General features: G+C 38.3%; 1 protein-coding gene across 1 annotated transcript in view; it reads right to left on the bottom strand.

Moving 5' to 3' along the window:
* Window positions 1-18247, bottom strand: part of PREP (prolyl endopeptidase) — an 87449-nt gene that overhangs the window by 16380 nt on the left and 52822 nt on the right. The gene's annotated exons all lie outside the window — the stretch shown is intronic.

Genomic DNA, 18247 nt, shown 5'->3' on the forward strand with positions numbered 1-18247 from the left:
CTACCTCCCAATGCTTTACCAAAACCTCTAGACAAATTACAGATAAAAATTCAGTATTTCATAGTGCCCAGCAGATGGAAAAAAATGCACAAAACCAAAAGGTTTTTACACAGATGAAATCACTGTTTCCAACTGCTGCCATAACTGCATCTTAACTGACAAAGTGCTTGTCAGAACGGTAGAGTATAAAGGATTTTAAACAGTTACTTGAACACTATAAACAAATAAAATAACTGATGAAAAGGAGAATTGCTGAAGCTGATGATGAGGAGTTCGAGAGACTCTTCCCTATAACACCATCCATTAATTCCAGCTGTTGCTGGTAATTCTCAGGAAGCAAGCACCTGGCCTTTCTGCATTTCCAAAAACTTACTGCCATTGGCCAGTCCCTTCCTGATGATTAAAGTATGCCACTAATTTTACTGCTGGTTCCTGAATGAGGACTTTATCTTTTACATAACAACTCCCTGAAAACCGCCTTCTGTAGGGCTTTTATTGTCATCAGTTAAGATAAAATAACATACCATTAAATGAAGTCTCAACAGAAAAAAAGGATGTATGTCAAGCTGACATTTGTAATTTAAGGGTTTTCACTCTTATCCTTGCTAAAATAATTATTACCTCTTCCTCCAAGATGAACACACGAGGAGGGGGGGTGGAAATCAATTCAGTGAGACACTAAGATATGTGACACTGTTTAAGCTTCTCCAAATAGACTATTTTCAACAACTGATTCAATCTCACCTTTAAATTAGCTGTTATCTCTGAAGCAAGTCCAAGGTTTATGCATGTAACCAATAAAGGGACATGCTTCTATCTCAAAGATTAAGGTAAACTACTAAGGGCAAGCCATAAAAAGGATTTCCTAAGATGGTGTTTCATGCCTAACTTTAGATGCTGTCAGCTTTTGCACTCATAAAAGGGTACTACCTTTTCCTGCTTTATCACACATAGGAGATCCACTTGTGCCAGTCATATTATATTACTCATCTGTTCATATATTTTCCAATAAGGTCTTAAGTCACTAAAGTCAGCATATATAGGAGGACAACTTAGGAAAATTAATTTGAAGTGAAAAGGATGGAGCAAAACACTTCAGAAATATTATTATAAATGCTGAAACTCACCATTCAAGGAGAGAATTGCTAAAAATAAGTATCTCCAGCCTTTAGGAATGCAACAGCAATGTTGTGTGGCTGACAGGGCACTCCTGCTGTGTGCAACCCTTGGTGCTATTCTAGGACCACAGTGCTGGAGCAGTAAGAGCAGCCCTGGAATAGTTGTAGCTATTAGTCTCACACTAATGTCCCTGTGTCACATGGCAGTGGGGTCTCAGGGCCAGAATCACTTTCAGTTCAGATGGCAGAGCCTGAAGCATACATTTATAGCCTCTAGTCCACTTATTGTAATGGAAGGAGAAAGCAACACTGTTTGCACAGTTACTCATTGCTACATATTACATGAAAATTAAGCTACATAAGCCAAACAGCCAAATCATTCTTCTTTAGCACATACATACAGATTTACAGAGTAGTGTGTTACTTTCTTTGGCTTTTTAAACATAGCATTTCAAAGCAATTTACATTCCCTTTTCACCAGAAAAAGTTAATGGATGCTTACATCAAAGACAGTTTACAGAGTAAATTTTACAAGCAAATGAAATTAATAGTTCTGTGATCTGGCTTGTAAATTTACTTAGTGTTTAAGCAAGATAAAAAAGTTCGATACGTTCATTCCTGGGGAGGTCTTTGTCCTCCTAATTACCATCTGCTTTAAATGTGAAGTATTTATGTTAGATGAATCTTCACTTAGGGAAAAGGGGAACTATCAGCTGGCATTGTAGACACAGACCTAAATTCAGAAAGGCCCTATATTTATCCAACTCTCCCTCTCCAATGACAAGAAGCATCCTCTCCATCTCAAGTCACAAGGATGCAAAACTAAGCATTTTAGAAAACCAAAAAGTTTGAAAAACAGAGGCTGTAGATGAGGTTTTTCTTCCATATATCTGCAGAGATAACATAGCCACACGATTGATGCTTACACAAAGAACTAAAAGCTTTGGCAATCATTCAATATGCACTTCCCTTGTGAGTAAATATGAAATAAGTATTTTTGAATATTAAATAAAGTGACACCATCATCCTAATAACTAATTAAATAAATAAAAGTAATCTATCTGCATACTCACATTGTGCCACATAACTAAAAATACCTAAAATTACTGACATTGAATAGAGACTTCAATTTTTAAAAATTAAAAACCTCAGCAACTTCTGACTATTTAGTTTCACTTTTTCTCCCTTCCAGAACTATTTTATCTGTTTATATAATGGAGAGATTAAAACATGTATGTAATTATAATTGTTCGGGTAAGAAAAGTGCACCTGAAATCACCTTACTTTTACAAAACCTAAAATCCTTCTAAACAAAACCCAATCCCAAACATTTACACATTTAAAATTAACCTTCCAAGGTAACATTCAACACAGATTTTGAAATACTGCTGTAAAACACAAATCCAAAATAATCTTGTCCATATGGGTCTAATGTATATATTTTCTGAACTGTGAATGTTCAGAAATCTTTTATCATTTGCCTGAATTGCTCATTAATGGCAAAGCATTAAAATCCAGTTAAAAAGTGATTAGTCTGTCATGTCAGAAAGAGTTATTTCCTGTAGATAAAACATGAATTTTATACATGAGAAGAAACTTTGATTTCTGAGACTTAAAAACACCCCCTAAGTTACAGCAGGCTAATTATTCCTAGGAAGCCAGTGGTTATTCTAATAATATCTCTCCCCAACTCTCTTTCAAGATTAGGTACTACATACCAGAAATAGCAATTGTTTTCATGTCTATGTGTGCTTGATCAAAACCAGGTAAGAACTACACTTGTCATTAGAGTGACATCCACTGTAGGAAATGCCAAAAAATTTTACAAAGAGCTACTAAAATGGCATATAAATCAAGCTGGAATGCTCCTTATTAAAAATTATTGTTCGATAATTTAGGTTTATTAGCACCACAACAATGCCTTTAAAATAATTTATTCCAATGTCTCCTATATAGTTTTTCTGAGATAATTCCTTTTTATTTGAAACAAACACAGGATTTAGCAGTTTTGTGAAATTTAGCAATTTTTTTTTGCTTCTAGGGAAGAGCATCTTACACATTGCTGCAGTCACCACAAAGTTACACACAGCATTGCTCAGTCCCAGCAACCCCCAGCTCAGAGGCTACAGGGAATGACTACTTCAGGTTTTACTTTTTGGAACTGAGTTTCAAACATCCAGCTGCACATAAAGTATTTTCCTTGTTACATGAAGACTTCTTATCACATTTACACCAACATTTGCGTTTCAATATTTGGGGAGGAAAAGTACAGGGAATTCATAGTCAATCACAGAACATTGCACACATTTTGCCAAATGTCACAAATGCTTTGTTAATGTTCACTGTTTTAAAAATCCCACACCAATATCTTTGAAAGGTGACTGGAACAATAAACTTAAAGGAATAGCCCCTAGAGCAAGTCTTCTTTCACAGATGGTGGCATCCAGGTTTTCAAACCTATGTTTAGGTATAGAGATAGCAGTGCCTGAGGCTGAACAATGCCACACAGCAGCATCTCCCACTGACAAGTCCTAACACTCTTCAGGTGCTTCAGGAAGGCAAGCCACAAAGACCTTGCCCTCACACCAGCAAGCCTTTAATTCTGCAGCACTGGCAGGAAGGGAGAAATCCTCCCTTAAGATGCCAGGGCAGAAAACTCACGGATTCAAACAGTGAATCACGTGCTGCCTTCCATACCATCTGTCCATAACCCATTTCATCCCATCTTTCATCACCTCTGACCCTACAAAACAGACACTAGTCTGGGGTTAAAAGACTATAGCACATCACAAGCAAAACTCCCTATTTATTTGCAGCAGTGACATGAACCCAAGAATAGATCTGCAGTGGCCCCATAGGCAGCTCTGGTAGCCAGCCAATGGCCACACATAAGAGCAGCTCTTACTAAACACCAGTTTTTGTATTCTTATATAGAGCATGAATCAGAAGTCAGGGAGAAGAAAAACAAAACAGAGTACTGTTTTCACTACAGAGCAAATCCACAGGATCTGAGGTTTCCTTTCTTCAGAGGGGAATCCTTATCAATCTTCTTTAAGTCTCTTAAATTAGCTTCAAAGCAATTCTGTGTGGGTTGCAAAGCTTGCTTAACACAGAGCTGGAGAGGGGCCAAAGTAACACAGTACTTTAAAAATTCATGCAGGTAAAACCCAGAAAGAAGGACACCCACCACAGACATTTGCAAAATCACTATGAAAATAATCAAGGAACCACTCAGAATAAATTGTTTCACCACCCACCCACCCACGGGCACAAAAAGCAGACTCATGCTGACAGAAGCAAAGTGCCAGGAGATGGTCTTTTAGAAGAAATGTCTCCTTGCTACTAGGTTCAGCTGCCTAACCGCAGGGAGGTATCTCACAGGGTGGTGGGAGGATCTAGAGGAAGACAAGAGAAAAATACAGGTGAAAGATGAAAAATCCTGCAAGACAGGCATGGCAGAAATGGCTTTTTAAATCGCTCTTCTCTAGATAAGTTAAAAGGTATCATCCCCCTTACATAAAGCCTTAGTGAGATCCACACACCCTCTACTTCTGCAACCAGAGGCTTCTTGCCTCTTCTGTTATCCTTTTCACCTTTCAATGTGATCTCAGAGCTGCCTGCAGCAGAATAATTAGAATCTGCCAAATACAGTTACTCCTTTTCTTTCATCAAATTGCCTCGAAGATGACTTAGTGTACAGTTTAGAGGCAGACAGATATGAGACAGATACATATACCTGTGCATTTAAATATACACTGTAGTCACGTTAAACAGAAAAATATCCCAGGGACCTTTGTAAATTAGTCTCTTTTCTGAATTACCTCTGTGTTTATGCATTCAGGAAATGTACTACTGTGAAGCAGTATAGCATGAGACAAGCAAAGGGATGTCTTGATGGAAGTAGCACATCATTATGAATAAATTCATAACAGCTGCTGGCTAGTCTAGTTTCTTCCATTAAATCAAGCTTTTCTTCACTGAGTAAACTGCTCTGACAAGAGACAACTCACTGCAGTAGTGTGTAGGCATTAGAAAATAAACACTACTCATTTTTACCATGCTGGAAATCAGTTCAAATTGTAATGAGAAACGCTCTTAAGAACAAAAATGTAGAGGCAACTTACCACGGGGTAAGCAAGAGGGAGAACTTACTTTTTCCAAGCTACTTCACAATAACCATTCTTATTTATGGTTTTATGATGTGGTAGATGCACACACCTAATCTGACATACTGAGAGAGATACATTCACTCAAACTAGCTAGTAATTAGCTAACTAACATTCACTAGTAACTAGCTAATTTACCTTTCCTGTTTTTAACTCTGTCTTGCTTCAAAATTGCTTGATCATCTCAACATAGCCTTACTGTTGAGTGTTTACAAGATTCAGGAAAATAACACAATTACTGTTGGATTTTCTTGCTAATGCAGGGGCATCTACACAGTTCAGAGTGCTCAAATTTCACCTGTAAACTCATACCCAAAAATTCTTGCAGAGAAAATTCAATCTTGACAATGGGGATGTCAAGTGTCAGCTTGTGTCAAAGCCTCAAGAGGATGCATGCATTTGCTTACATGGCCAAGAAACTTTGTTCATAAGTTTCAAAGCCAGGCAATTTCAGAGAACTCTGCTCTCTCTTCCTTAAAGAATCATACAATATTTATAGATGTCAAGTTGGCTACTCAAAATCAGAAGCACTATAAATCACTAAACACCTACAAAAATTCTGCCTGTGGCTAGTAAAATATTAAAAATTCATCCATGCTTTTTGGTTTGAGAGATTTTTCTATACCAGACAGTGCAGGTTTCAAAATCAGTTCCAAATCACTTTCCTGTGAATATTATTTTCCTAAAATAAACAGGTCATTAAAAATATTGTTAAGAAGTTCCATATGCATTCTTTCACTCAAATTATTGCTACACATAATTTACTTTCTATGATGAATTTGAATTTAAAGTTACTCATTTGTGCCCCTACATGATTAAAAAAACCCACCAAAATGGTAGCAGAAGGGGAAAAAAATCCCTTGACAATGGTCAAGGAAAAACTAAATTCCTGTAAAATATCTTGGGTGCTATCTTAGAAAAAATAATTCTAAGGTTCAGATGCTATTGATTTCAGCAGTTTACTGTGGAGACAGTACTATTGTTTTCAGATTTGTAGTAGTGATTTGTACAGTGGAGAAAAATCACTCAGAGAGTAGCAAGTAACAGAAGAGAAGTATGAATTTTCATTCATTCTTGTAACAATGCTTAGGGAAAAAAATATTCCAAATCCAATATAAACAACCAAGCAAAAATTTCAACTGATGGTGCAGTTTCCAGACAGATGTCCAAACCAAGACTTTGAAGGGACTTCACACCAGGAACATCAAGGAGTGTGCTGAGGCACCTTTGTAATACTCTTGGAACAGGGCAGAGAAAAATGAGTTACAAAAGAGGAACTTTGTGTTTTAAAGCCCTAAGAGTAAAGACAGTTTGCAGAAATCTTTCCTTAGGCAAAACATGAACAAGGCAGCAAAAGCCAATAAACTTGTATCAGACATTACGTAATCTACAACTAATAATCAACTCTCAATAAATGAACAGATCAAATTTCTAATGATGCCAGATCAACCAGAACAAGTGCTATTCATTCAAAAACCACCAGTAAGAAGAAAGAAAAAGTCAGGGATGTCCTTATGGTAAAGTAGGACTCCCTGATTTCAGGCATTATGCTTTGAAGCTTTTCTGCACTCAGACTAGTTTTAGCTGATAGCAGGGATCTCTGTACACTGGTACTTTCAAAAATAATTGACAAATTGGATGAGAAGCAAGCAGGTCAGGGAGCTGTCAGGGAGAATTTATGTAGCAATTTTTCCCTGTCTATGAGAATAGTAGCTGGAACTAAGGAAATAATCTCTTTATATCATTCATCTACACAGCTGAAACACTAGCTACTGTGAATAATAATAGCTCTTTGAGGCTTCCCTTGTCCCATAAATCTCCTGGGAGATGACTCAAGGACAGAGGAGAAATAATTAATCTAAGGAAAGATAATATTTTATCAGTACCTCTGAACAGTGTTGATAAAATCAACTGCTAAATGAAGATGCAAACTAGATTGCCATTAACAAAATTGCACACTGATGAATTTGTGCTGCATCATAAGCAGACAAAAGCCCAGAGAAAATTAGTGACTGAAATGTTTCTGGGTAGAAAGTGAACTGAAAAAGAACTATCTTCCTTTCTTTTCCTTAAAAAAAAAAGTTCTTTCAGAATGCCCCTAGATTTTGTGATTTTTAAGTTTTTACTACTTCAATTCTTATACTGAGGACAAATATGAGAAGTCTGCAAATGATTCCACTCATGTGTTCCACTTACACAAGTTCACAACTTTGCAGCTCTGGATACTTATCAAAGCACTTGATGTTTAACTCGTCTTTTCAGCAGTGAATCCAATTTAAGAACAAAACAACCCACGATGTCTGTTGACAAAGCTATTGACTAAGCTTTTTAAGATCTGCCTTACTGTTAATAGTACAATTTTTTTCCTGTGTTTGGTATAAATGGAGACTATGCCCTTCAAAGTGGCCACCAACACCAGCGTATTACTAAGAGGTGTGATAAGAGAGGTCCTCCCAAATATCCTCATTACTATTTAGCAAAAATTATTTTCTCAGTAAAACCTGGACTGGTCATAGCTACTATATGATCATCTGGGTCAATATACGTCCTTTTCTAAGGGAATCATGTTCACAGTGAATGCTAGAGTTGTAATTTTGGGTTACAAGATTTGCTGTAACTTGCTTCCTTTCCCTTTCAACAGCAGAATCTGCTCTAAGTAGTGGCCATACAGACTCAATAATTTTGCAGAGGTTTTCATCTTACATATGTCTGTACATGATCTCACCAACATCTGAAATTGTTGTTTTCCACTCTCAGCTCTATTAATCTGCTTTCCACCACGATGATGAATGGTAGTTAACATCAACAAAAAACCCTAAGCCACCAAGCAGTTTTGGCCCTCGATGAGAACAAGTATAATTTTACTGGGCTGCAGGGATTATGTGTGAATATATATAAAGAGTTTATCTGCATTTTTACCAGCTCTAATTTGGTTTCATCTCCTTCAGCTAATGGTTAGCTATGATCATTAATCTTCCAAATGTAATTTATTTCTCTGTTCTGCTTCAAGCTGCGGTTGGTAAGGGCCCTGTGATGGTCTGCATTTCCATGCTGTTCAGCACACTGTTGAATTTGGTCCATGATTATGACTCTCAAGTCCTGCAAAAACCAAGTAAATAAAGGAGCAACAACCTTCTAATTTGTTCTCTTAGCACTGCCCTACCTCCTTAAACCTCTTTGTAACAGTAGCATGCCAAGCCTAATAAATAACTGCTTAAACTAGTTATGAGCTTGTGTGTGCCTGGAGGCCTGCAACTGTGAAACACTAACATCCCAGCTTCTGCTAGAGCTAGGGCTATTCTGAAAAAACTCCAGTTTTCCAGTTGCCTACAGGGACACTATTCAGGTTGAGAGATGCACACACTGTAAAGTATTTAAATGGGAGTATGGAGCTGTGGTGAAGCTTAATTGCTAACAGGAAACACTGAGACACTGCATAAAAGAGAGGACAAGGGACTGCTTTTTGGAAGGGGTTACAAAGAGAAGGCAAAACTACCTGAAATAGTAAAATGCAATCCAACAAGGCCAGAAATACAATATACTATATAACCTGACAGATGCAATATCACATAGAGAATAGTGAACAACTCACTAGAATGTTACTTAAAGTAATATCCTGGAGTTGTACACATGCCAAACTGAACCTGGACAACGAATTGTTAGGGAAAAGGCAAAAAACCTACATGAGGACATATAAACCAAAGTCTCACCCACAAGGTGTTATGAAGTAACCCCTCCTGTTGCACTGACATTTGCAAAGCCTCAGCTGGAGCACTGTGTTCAGCTGAAACCATGGCACACCGTATGCTGAGCACCTAGAGAGAGTCCAGGAGGAAGACACAGAGTGATAGGAGGCCAGGAAAGATAATCCACTAGAGAAACTGAACAGAATTAAGACCTTTTTTGTTTGTTTTGATTTTTTTTAGTCTAAAGGAAAAATAAAATTGAGGGACACACAGTGTCAGTCTTTAAACATGCAGAAGTTGGCTGTAACTAGAAGAGAACCAATTGCCTTCCACGGCAGTGACAGATATAAAGCAAAGCATTTCAAACTCCGGAAGGGAATTCAGGTGAGACCTTTAGGTGGTTGCACCCCTATTCCCTGCAAGACCAGGAAGAGTAAATTCAGTGACAATCTGGGAAGATTGCCTAGGGACCAGGCAGGAATGGAAGAGGCAGAAGTGACCTGCCGTAGTGCCCACGACAGGCAAGTCATGCCCATGTCACCACCATGTTCAAACACACTCAGTCACAGCAGTTTCTTCCTTTTCCCAGTCTTTTTGGTCCTTGCTTATTACAGCAGCTCTACTACAGGTTTTTCTGTTCACAGCTCCAGCTGCCTGTTGGGCAGTAGAAGCAGGTTCCTCTCTTCTTGCAGGGAAAGCCAGTAGCCTACGTCCCGGGACTCCAATGGATTAGATGAACTTTTTTTTATATCGATTGTATATGATTTCAAGAAGAGAAGTTTCAAAAGCAGAACTGGAAAAGACAGGCTCTAAAACTGAACAAGTGACTCCATTCTCACTGCCTTTTGGCTTTCATAAAACCATGACTGAGAAATGTAAAGGCCATCCAGGGAGTTTACATATATAATAAAATCTACAGGAACAACTGGTGAGAACAGAGATCTGTTCAAAAATCTACCACTTGCATTATGGATCTGTACTAGTTAAACTTGAGAAAATGGTTTAAAAATTTAAGTATTAAACTTTTACATGTTAAAACCAAAGAAAACATTTTTTTAAACTTACCCATATCTAGCACAGAACTGAAAAATACAACCAGAAAGGTCCGGTTTTCTTGGTGGCCTAGTTATGGCAGTCAATGTATCTCTCCTTGCTAGGTCAGTGGCTCGAATGCTGGTCCATGCCACTGATAACTGACAACTGTAATCATTTAACAATCTTTTGCCAGCTGTGTGAACAAAACTCGTGACTGTGGTCCCAGAGCAATCTGTCCTCAGTCCAGCATTACCACCACAATTAAACTCCACCCCCAACCCCCCGGCCAGGCTCCATGAGGAAAAATGATGGGTGGGCAGAGGGATAGAAATATTCCTGTTCTGCAGAGGAGCACTCATTCTGAACAATGCTGGTATGCCAAAGTCTGACATTTATCCTCTTAGTGAGAAAAGGGGCAGCTATCACTTTTTTCTTTCAGTAGAGGACTATGCTGAAATTTCCCATTTTTATGACTACTTAGTTTAAGCAAGAATTAAACAGCTATAATGAAGCTTTAGAGCATTTTTTTTTTGTGGAACCATTCTGTGTTTGACCCTACACCATGGATGGTATTAGTCATTCAATCTGCACTATACAAGACACACAAACACCATAATGATCAAAAGACTGTGCACTGTCAACCTTTATTACTATCAGATGTATCAAGAGGGGGGCTTTTTATTGATGCTGAAGTTCTCTGAACTATTTGTGTTAAGATTTTAATAACAGTCTTGATTAGGTTTTCCATCCACATCCTCAACTCTGAGGATCAGCAAGCCACTGCCACTAGAACAGCAAACTATATCCCCAGAGCAACACCTCATCAATGTGAAGCCATGGACAAATTTCATTCTGAATGTTTCTGTTCCTGTACAATGAAGTTAATAATATTCATTACCTTTGAGAAATAACACTGATAAGCCTATATAAATGGGAGAAGAAAAGTTGGAAGTAGATTCCCAATGAGGAACATTAAATAGGATTCTTACCTTGTGAGTAAGAGAGTTAATTAAAATAGCAATGTGTTCATGCTTAATTACTGGAGGTGAGTTCAATCAGAGGAGTGAATATGAAAGTTGGAGGAAAAATAGAAGGGAAGAAATTCTTCAGTGACTTGTATAGAAAGAAGACAAATCCCAAGTATTTTTACTACAACATTATAATTTTAATATTTCTGTATCAGCAAAGAATCTACCTACTGAGGTTCCTGAAGATTTCAACGCACGTGCTCATTTAAGTGTCTGAGTGAATGACTTTTTAAATCTTTTTGATGGCAAAAGGTATTTTCCCATTTACTGTAAAAATCAAAATAATTTTTTATTTGCAATCAACGTGATTTAAGACACTTGAGGCAATTCTTTAAGCTCCACTACAATTGCTTAAGCTCTTGTTTAAAACTCCTGAGTGCAAAAAGGAATTCACTACACTACGTTTAATGGTTACAGGTCTGTTTCAGTCCATACTACTTTGCCTTGTGCTTTAAGGAATTCTGAGAAAGAAATAGAACGTGGAATGCAGTTTGGGATTAAGTAAGCCAACTAGCATCTCTGTTCACTAGAAAAGTGGAAAACTAACCACTGCAAGTTCAAACAAAATTTCTACTGAATAAGGTGTAAGAATAGTATTTCATAATAAACTTTAGTTAAGCTACTAAGCAATCACTTCTCTTGTAGGCTTGAAACAAATGAACTTTTTTATAAAGTCTAAGGTGTGACGGTTCTACAGATGCTTCCATTGTAAGAAGCTCTCTAACTCCCTGCAAACTCGGCAGAAAAATAAACAATTTACTATTAAAAGCTTGGAACTACTGAATCACAAAGCCTATATGACAATACAAATGAACACAGAGGGTATTTTTAAAATAGTCTAGTATTATTCCTTGCATTGTGTGGTCAGTAGTGTGCTAATTCTTCCTAAGAGCAATCTTGCACTACCCTCCATCCCAAACCACATTTCCATTGTTCTGCATTCTGCTGAACAAAAGCACCCAAGTTCCTAAACTATGCATCAATCCCCAGTGGTATGTAAGAAGGGGATAGAGCAAATCCTAGCATTTAGACATTAAAATAGGATTTGAATTGCACTGGTGAGGAAAGCAATGCAAAGTCAATCACTTCATCCTCTTATTTGGAATAGAGAGATGTGGTTCCTACTCCAGATACCTGCACTGGATGGGGCTACTTAAATTATAATGGCTGTAGAGCCAACTGCTATTCTGCTACTTCAGCATATGGATTTCAAAGTTCAAGAGCATCTAAGGACATCACAGGAAATCCATCTCTTGATACACCGTGTAGACATAAAGTCCTTGATTCTGACAATTTCCTCCCTTAAAAAGAAGTGTAATGTAGCTGCAAATATTTAATATATTTAATATACAATCTCTCGACTTTCAAGAACTACAAGGGCCTTTAAACTAGAGTGCTACATTTTCAGTTAGTATTTCTTCACTGACCGCCAATTAGAAGAGGTAATGGCAGACTAATGTGGTGTTTGTAACAACCACAAGCCAAGGGTCTAAGATACTACATGCACACAGGCAAACTGCCAGTACTGTCACAGTTGTCACTGTGATTTTGTTGATGCCCTCCAGAGCGAGACTGGAGCCTTGGTGCCAAAACACTAGATGAGATCAGAGCCAAAGAGAGATCTACTTACCTCCTTCCTGGGAACTCTGAAAAGAAGTGGCTCAAAGCTTATTTCCCCCCTGCAAGACAGCAGGTATCTGCCATACTGCAGCAAGCACTAGAACTGTGGTGTTTGTCACATTCCTTCTTCCCTCAGTATTTCACAGAACGTGCTTAGTTGGAAGGGACCCATAAGAATCATTGACTCCAACTCCTGGCCCTGCACAGGACCACCCCCAAGAGTCACACCATGTGCCTGAAAGTATTGTCCAAACGCTTCTTGAACTCATTTTCTTCCTTACTGCAATACAAAACCTCAAGGAAACAAAAATAATAAAATAGAAACAAACAACAATAAGCAACTTGCTTTCCCAAAGCATTAATTCTATCCTCCCATCCCATGAGATCAAGGCAGAATTCAAACCCCAAATACTGTAAGAAGAAAGAAAGTCCAACTCTTCAAAAATCACAACTCTTTTTGGTTGTGATGAATTTTAAGGAGAGGTATGAAAATGATGCCAAAATTACTTACTTCTCTGTCGAAAAGGGGAAAATGATTTATCTTTGCTCAGAATCAGTTGAAAGCACATGCCTTTAGTTCTCTGGTATGCAAGTGCAGCAGATAGATTCAAAGTTACTGAACTTTTCTCCAAATTACAATGATCTAGTCATCTAGAAAATCACACTCAAGAATTTTGGTCAATGGGGCTGGCATTTGGGCTGGCACTGTGTAACACCTTCATCAGTAAAACAGACAGTGGGATTAAGAGTGTCCTCAGCAAGTTTGCTGACACCAGGCTGTGCAGTGCCGTGGACATGCTGGAGGGAAAGAATGCCAACTAGAGGGACCTTGGCAGGCTTGAGAGGGGGAACTGTGAAATTCATGAAGTTCAACAAGGCCAAGCGCAAACTCCTGCACTTGGATTGAGACAATCCGAAGCACAAATACAGGCTAGGAAATGGACTAAGAGCAGCTCTGAGGAGAAATACTTGGGGGTGTTTCTTGACCAGACACTCAATGTGTCCCAGCAATGTGCACTCACAGCTCAGAAAGCCAACTGTGTCCAGGGCTGCATCCAAAGAAGCACGGTCAGCAGTTCACCATTCTGGTGAGGCCCCACCTGGAGCACTCTATCCAGATCTGGGGTGCCCAACCTATGCGGGACACTGACCTGTCAGAATAGGCCCAGAGAGGACACACAAAGATGATTAGAGGGCTGGAACACCCCCTCCTATGAAGACAGGCTGAGAAAGTTGGGGTTGTTCAGCCTGGAGAAGGCTCTTTGGTAGCTCAGTTGTGGCCTTTCAGTACCTAAGAGGGGCCTATAAAAGAGCAGGAGAGGAACTTTTCGTAAGGGCATATTACAAAAGAACAAAAGGAAATATGTTTAAACTGCAGGAGGGAAGGTCTAGATGAGAGATTATGCACAAACTGTTTGCTGTGACAGTGGTGAGGCACTGGAACATGTTACCCAGAGAAGATGTGGATGCACGATCGTTAGAAGTGTTCAAGACCAGGATGGGTGGAAGTGAGCAACCTGGTCTAGTGCCAGATGTCTCTGCCCATGGCAGCAGGGCTGGAGCTAGACGATCTTTGAAATCCCTTCTAACTCAAACCATTCTTTGATTCTATGACATATCTGTGGGTACAGGGAGAAGAACAACGTTAAGACCATCTCTATAACCACACTGAAAAAAACAGCGATAATTATAGTATCAGCACTTGCATTCCTTAGTGGGTTGAGCTTACTACAGTTTTCAGAATGACACCGCTTTCCTCTGTTATTTTTATATTAATGAGGGAACCTAATGCTCATGGAATGATACCACTGGCAACAGCAAGATCCAGGAATAGCATGGGCAGGTGCTGTGCACAAGTTTCTCTGCCAATCAATCTCAAGACTGACTCATCTTCTCTCAGTGTTGTATTTTCCTGAAGCAGAGATTAATCACTGTGCCAAACTGTATGGTGTAAAGTTCTGCTTGGAATGAGAATGACTGTAGACAAATTTTCCCTATCAATACCTCCTAACTTGAAATCAGTACTGTAAGGGCTTGGTGATGGGAATGAAAGACTGAGCAAGAAAATAATAAAATTCTCATGAAAATTACTTCACCTGCAAAAGTAGTGTCTGTAAAAGAAAGGTGGAAATTCATTCCAGCCCAAAGTGAAATATCTTTTTCAAGACCTGTGCTTCTTCCATCTGTGCTGCAATATCTAAACAGCAGCTGTTTTTTTAATCAAACTAAGTTGTAAAACCAAGTTGTGTTATGAATTTCACCTTCTGCAAGAGCTAATCCAAAGTGCATCTGTCAATAGCAACATCTATTTTTGGTTCATCTCAAAGTATTTTAAGTACCGGATAGTATTCAAAGAATGGTAAAAGGAGCCAATCAGCATTTTTATTGCTGCAATTTTAACACTTAAAAGCCTACATATCAGCCTAAAAGTAGGTGAGCTGTGAGCCACACCAGAAGACTGTTTATCCATGATTAAGTGTCACTGTGAGGTGCCAACATGGAGAGGCATATAAGAACACAGTTGGCAACTTTACAGAGATAAAATAAAGGCTTCTTATTTAAAGCAACAGTTGAGTTATTAACACAGTAAATATCTTAGGACAAGTGCTGTTTTTAAGTTCCTGTAAAAGTGTTTTTTCCTTCTGTAAAGCCCACCCCAGGCTATTTCCTGAAAAAGTCTGTCATTGTGATATATGGAAGTATGCAGGGAAGCAAAACCAAATTTCAAGAAGTGCTTGGCAGAGGAAGAGTAATTAATGCAACTTAATATATCATTTAACAAAAGAAGCCAGGATAAATTTATGATGTGTGGCAAGCATTTTAAACAGTCTGACTTTTTCTTGAAGGTCACAGAACCTTTCATGGTAAGAGCATAAGCACAAGCCACAGCCCAATAAATTAGACTATGTACTTGCAGGGTGTCACATGGAGCCAATAACTTACAAACATGCTCTCACCCTGGTGCAAGTCAGGTATGCTGAAGCAGTCGTCCCTTTAGTGAAAATTTGCTAATTTGTTCCTAGTTTGGGCTGTCAAAGTGTAGTATCTTAACCTTAGATAAAAAAAGCAGTGGCTCTACCAAAAATTTTCTTAATGTAGTAAACTTTATCACTAGTCAACCCTTGCACTTTACAACATATACCAAATACTGTAGATTGGATTTGAAAGACCAAAACACAGGCACTGTGGCAATTTTCCAATTGCCATTAATTCAGGTTTCTTATACACATGACACCTTACATTTCAGTTCAAATCTTGACCCAGTTATATTCAAAGACTGTTAAAGAACAACTCATTACAGTTTCATATAGGCTACACATCAAAGCTGGGAACATTGCCAGTATTAGTAGGTATTTCTTCAGGTATATGAGAATAAATAAAGAACCTTGGCAGGAGACCTGCCTTTCATTAAGGACATGGATTAGGACAGTCAGCAACATTATCCTTTACTACTTAGTAATTCTGATGGAAATTAAAATCATTAAACAGATTCTGTAACATTGTTCGTTCTCCTATAATAATCGGGGTTTGCCTACTTCCAGCATATTTCTTGCATTCTTAATTTTGATTTTTTTCACAATTCCCTGCAATGTTGCCTGTGTTTTGAAATGGTTATGTATTCATCTAGGTTGACAGCCTTTTATATGCTGCTTTGATACCCTTCCTTCCCCTTTCCATCCTCGGAGAAGAAGCACCATCAAGGCTCTAAGTGGAACCACACAAATGGAAACAAAGACTGGAGCCCATCTGACCTATGCAGCATTGACAGGCTCAGGTACTACAAACTTGAGCAGGCATTCCCCACCTTGGCCTTGACAAACACCCTTTTTCACAGCTCAGCTGAGGTTTCTCCATGGATCTGAATGTTAAGATATCAAAAACTAATTTCCAACAGGTTGTCATACTAAGATCATTTGTTGGTATAAGGCAAAACTGGATGACCGGTGAAACAAGAGTGCTCTTCATAAGCACTGATCCCAGTGTAACTACACAGGTCACATTTCCTCGGAGCTGGAACTGAGCAGGAGCCAAGTAAGGAGAAAACCAGAAACAGTGATACTGACTTCCGACACATTACAGCCTAGCAGTGAATCTGTGCCACTGCTCTACAAAGTGAAGGCTTCCAAAGGCATAGCAACAGCATGCTTCCTCCTTGAAATTATTTGTATTACTGTTCTAATTTACCTTAATTTAGCATGTAATTGATGTAAGTGTAAAACGAGATTTTATTTTCCAGACACATATTTTATAAAATTTGATTTACTAGAAAAATACATTATTTCTAATTTACAGCAATCTCTTCTATACCCTTTTTAATTACATGGCTATTTGCGTTTCATTATTATCCTTCTGGTGTTGATGGCACCATTACAATTGTACCAAGTTCTTTCCTAAAGCGAATGCAGTTTTCTTTTTCTTATCCAGCTCACTCTGCCCTAAAGTTACCCTGATGAAGTCCCTTAATGAATTTGAGTGAAGCAGCAAAAATGCATTCTCTGTGAGAACATTTTCAGCAAATTGTTCTCTACCACACTCCTTTTTCTGTCTGAAGATGCAGAGACAAACAGATGGGGCTGTTTACAACCACCTCATGTACACATACTACTGTCTTTACACTTTTAGAGAATGTGCCTTGTGCATGTGTCAGAGACAAAATTAAAAATAAGATATTAAGAGAAGTATCTAAGCTCTTTTTGAAGACTCCATGCTGTCATATGGCTTCATGTTGCTTACCTTCTCCACAATTTTACTTTTTTGTAGGCTAAGCTTATTTAATTTCTACTTTTGACACTAGATTTTGTTATGCCTTTGTCTACAGAAAGAAAAAGCCTCTCTTCCATTCTTACTCTTAGTCAGAAGATGAAGAAATCCTACATATAAAAAAAATTAATCCACCCTCCAATATTTATTCTAGAAATTGCAGTCTTAAATATGCTAAGCATCCCAATATAATGACTGTTTTTCTAGACCCCTAATGATTTTGGTTGCGTCACCATCCCTGGATGTTTTTAAAAGACAAGTAGATGGGCACTTAGTGACATGCTTAGTGATGGACTTGGCAACATTAGGTTTATGGTGGGATTTGCTCTTAAAAGGTCTTTTTCAACCTAAATGATTCTACGATTTCAACAGATTTCTGTGAACTCTCTCTAGAAGTTGCATACCTGTCTTACAAGTCCTGACCAGGGTGCAGCATTTTATCAGGGTTGTACCAAAGCTGTGTTTAGTGGAAAGATCACTTACTGCTTAACATATCTTTTATATAATCTTTTTAGTTGCAATACTTGTTATGAGATCAAAACAGTTATCTATGAAGAATCCTGCATTTTCCTGAACCTGTTCCATATAATCTGTAGCTTACACTGTTTTCCACTGCAGCAATTTCTCTTAACTTTATAAACCTTAAGTTTAGCAAATTCTTATGCACCTTCACTATGTGTAATAGACACCTTCAAAGGATTCTCCAGGCTACTGCATTGAGATACTTGTCTGAGCCTTTAGAGCACCTACAATACTATTTCAGTTCAAAACCAAAGCATGGTTCTAAAGTTTCCTCACCAATAGCTAAGTCCAATTGTCTTGAGCTCTTGCAC

The sequence above is a fragment of the Cinclus cinclus genome, chromosome 3 (assembly GCF_963662255.1).
Source record: "Cinclus cinclus chromosome 3, bCinCin1.1, whole genome shotgun sequence".
In the NCBI taxonomy this organism is placed as follows: Eukaryota; Metazoa; Chordata; class Aves; order Passeriformes; family Cinclidae; genus Cinclus; species Cinclus cinclus.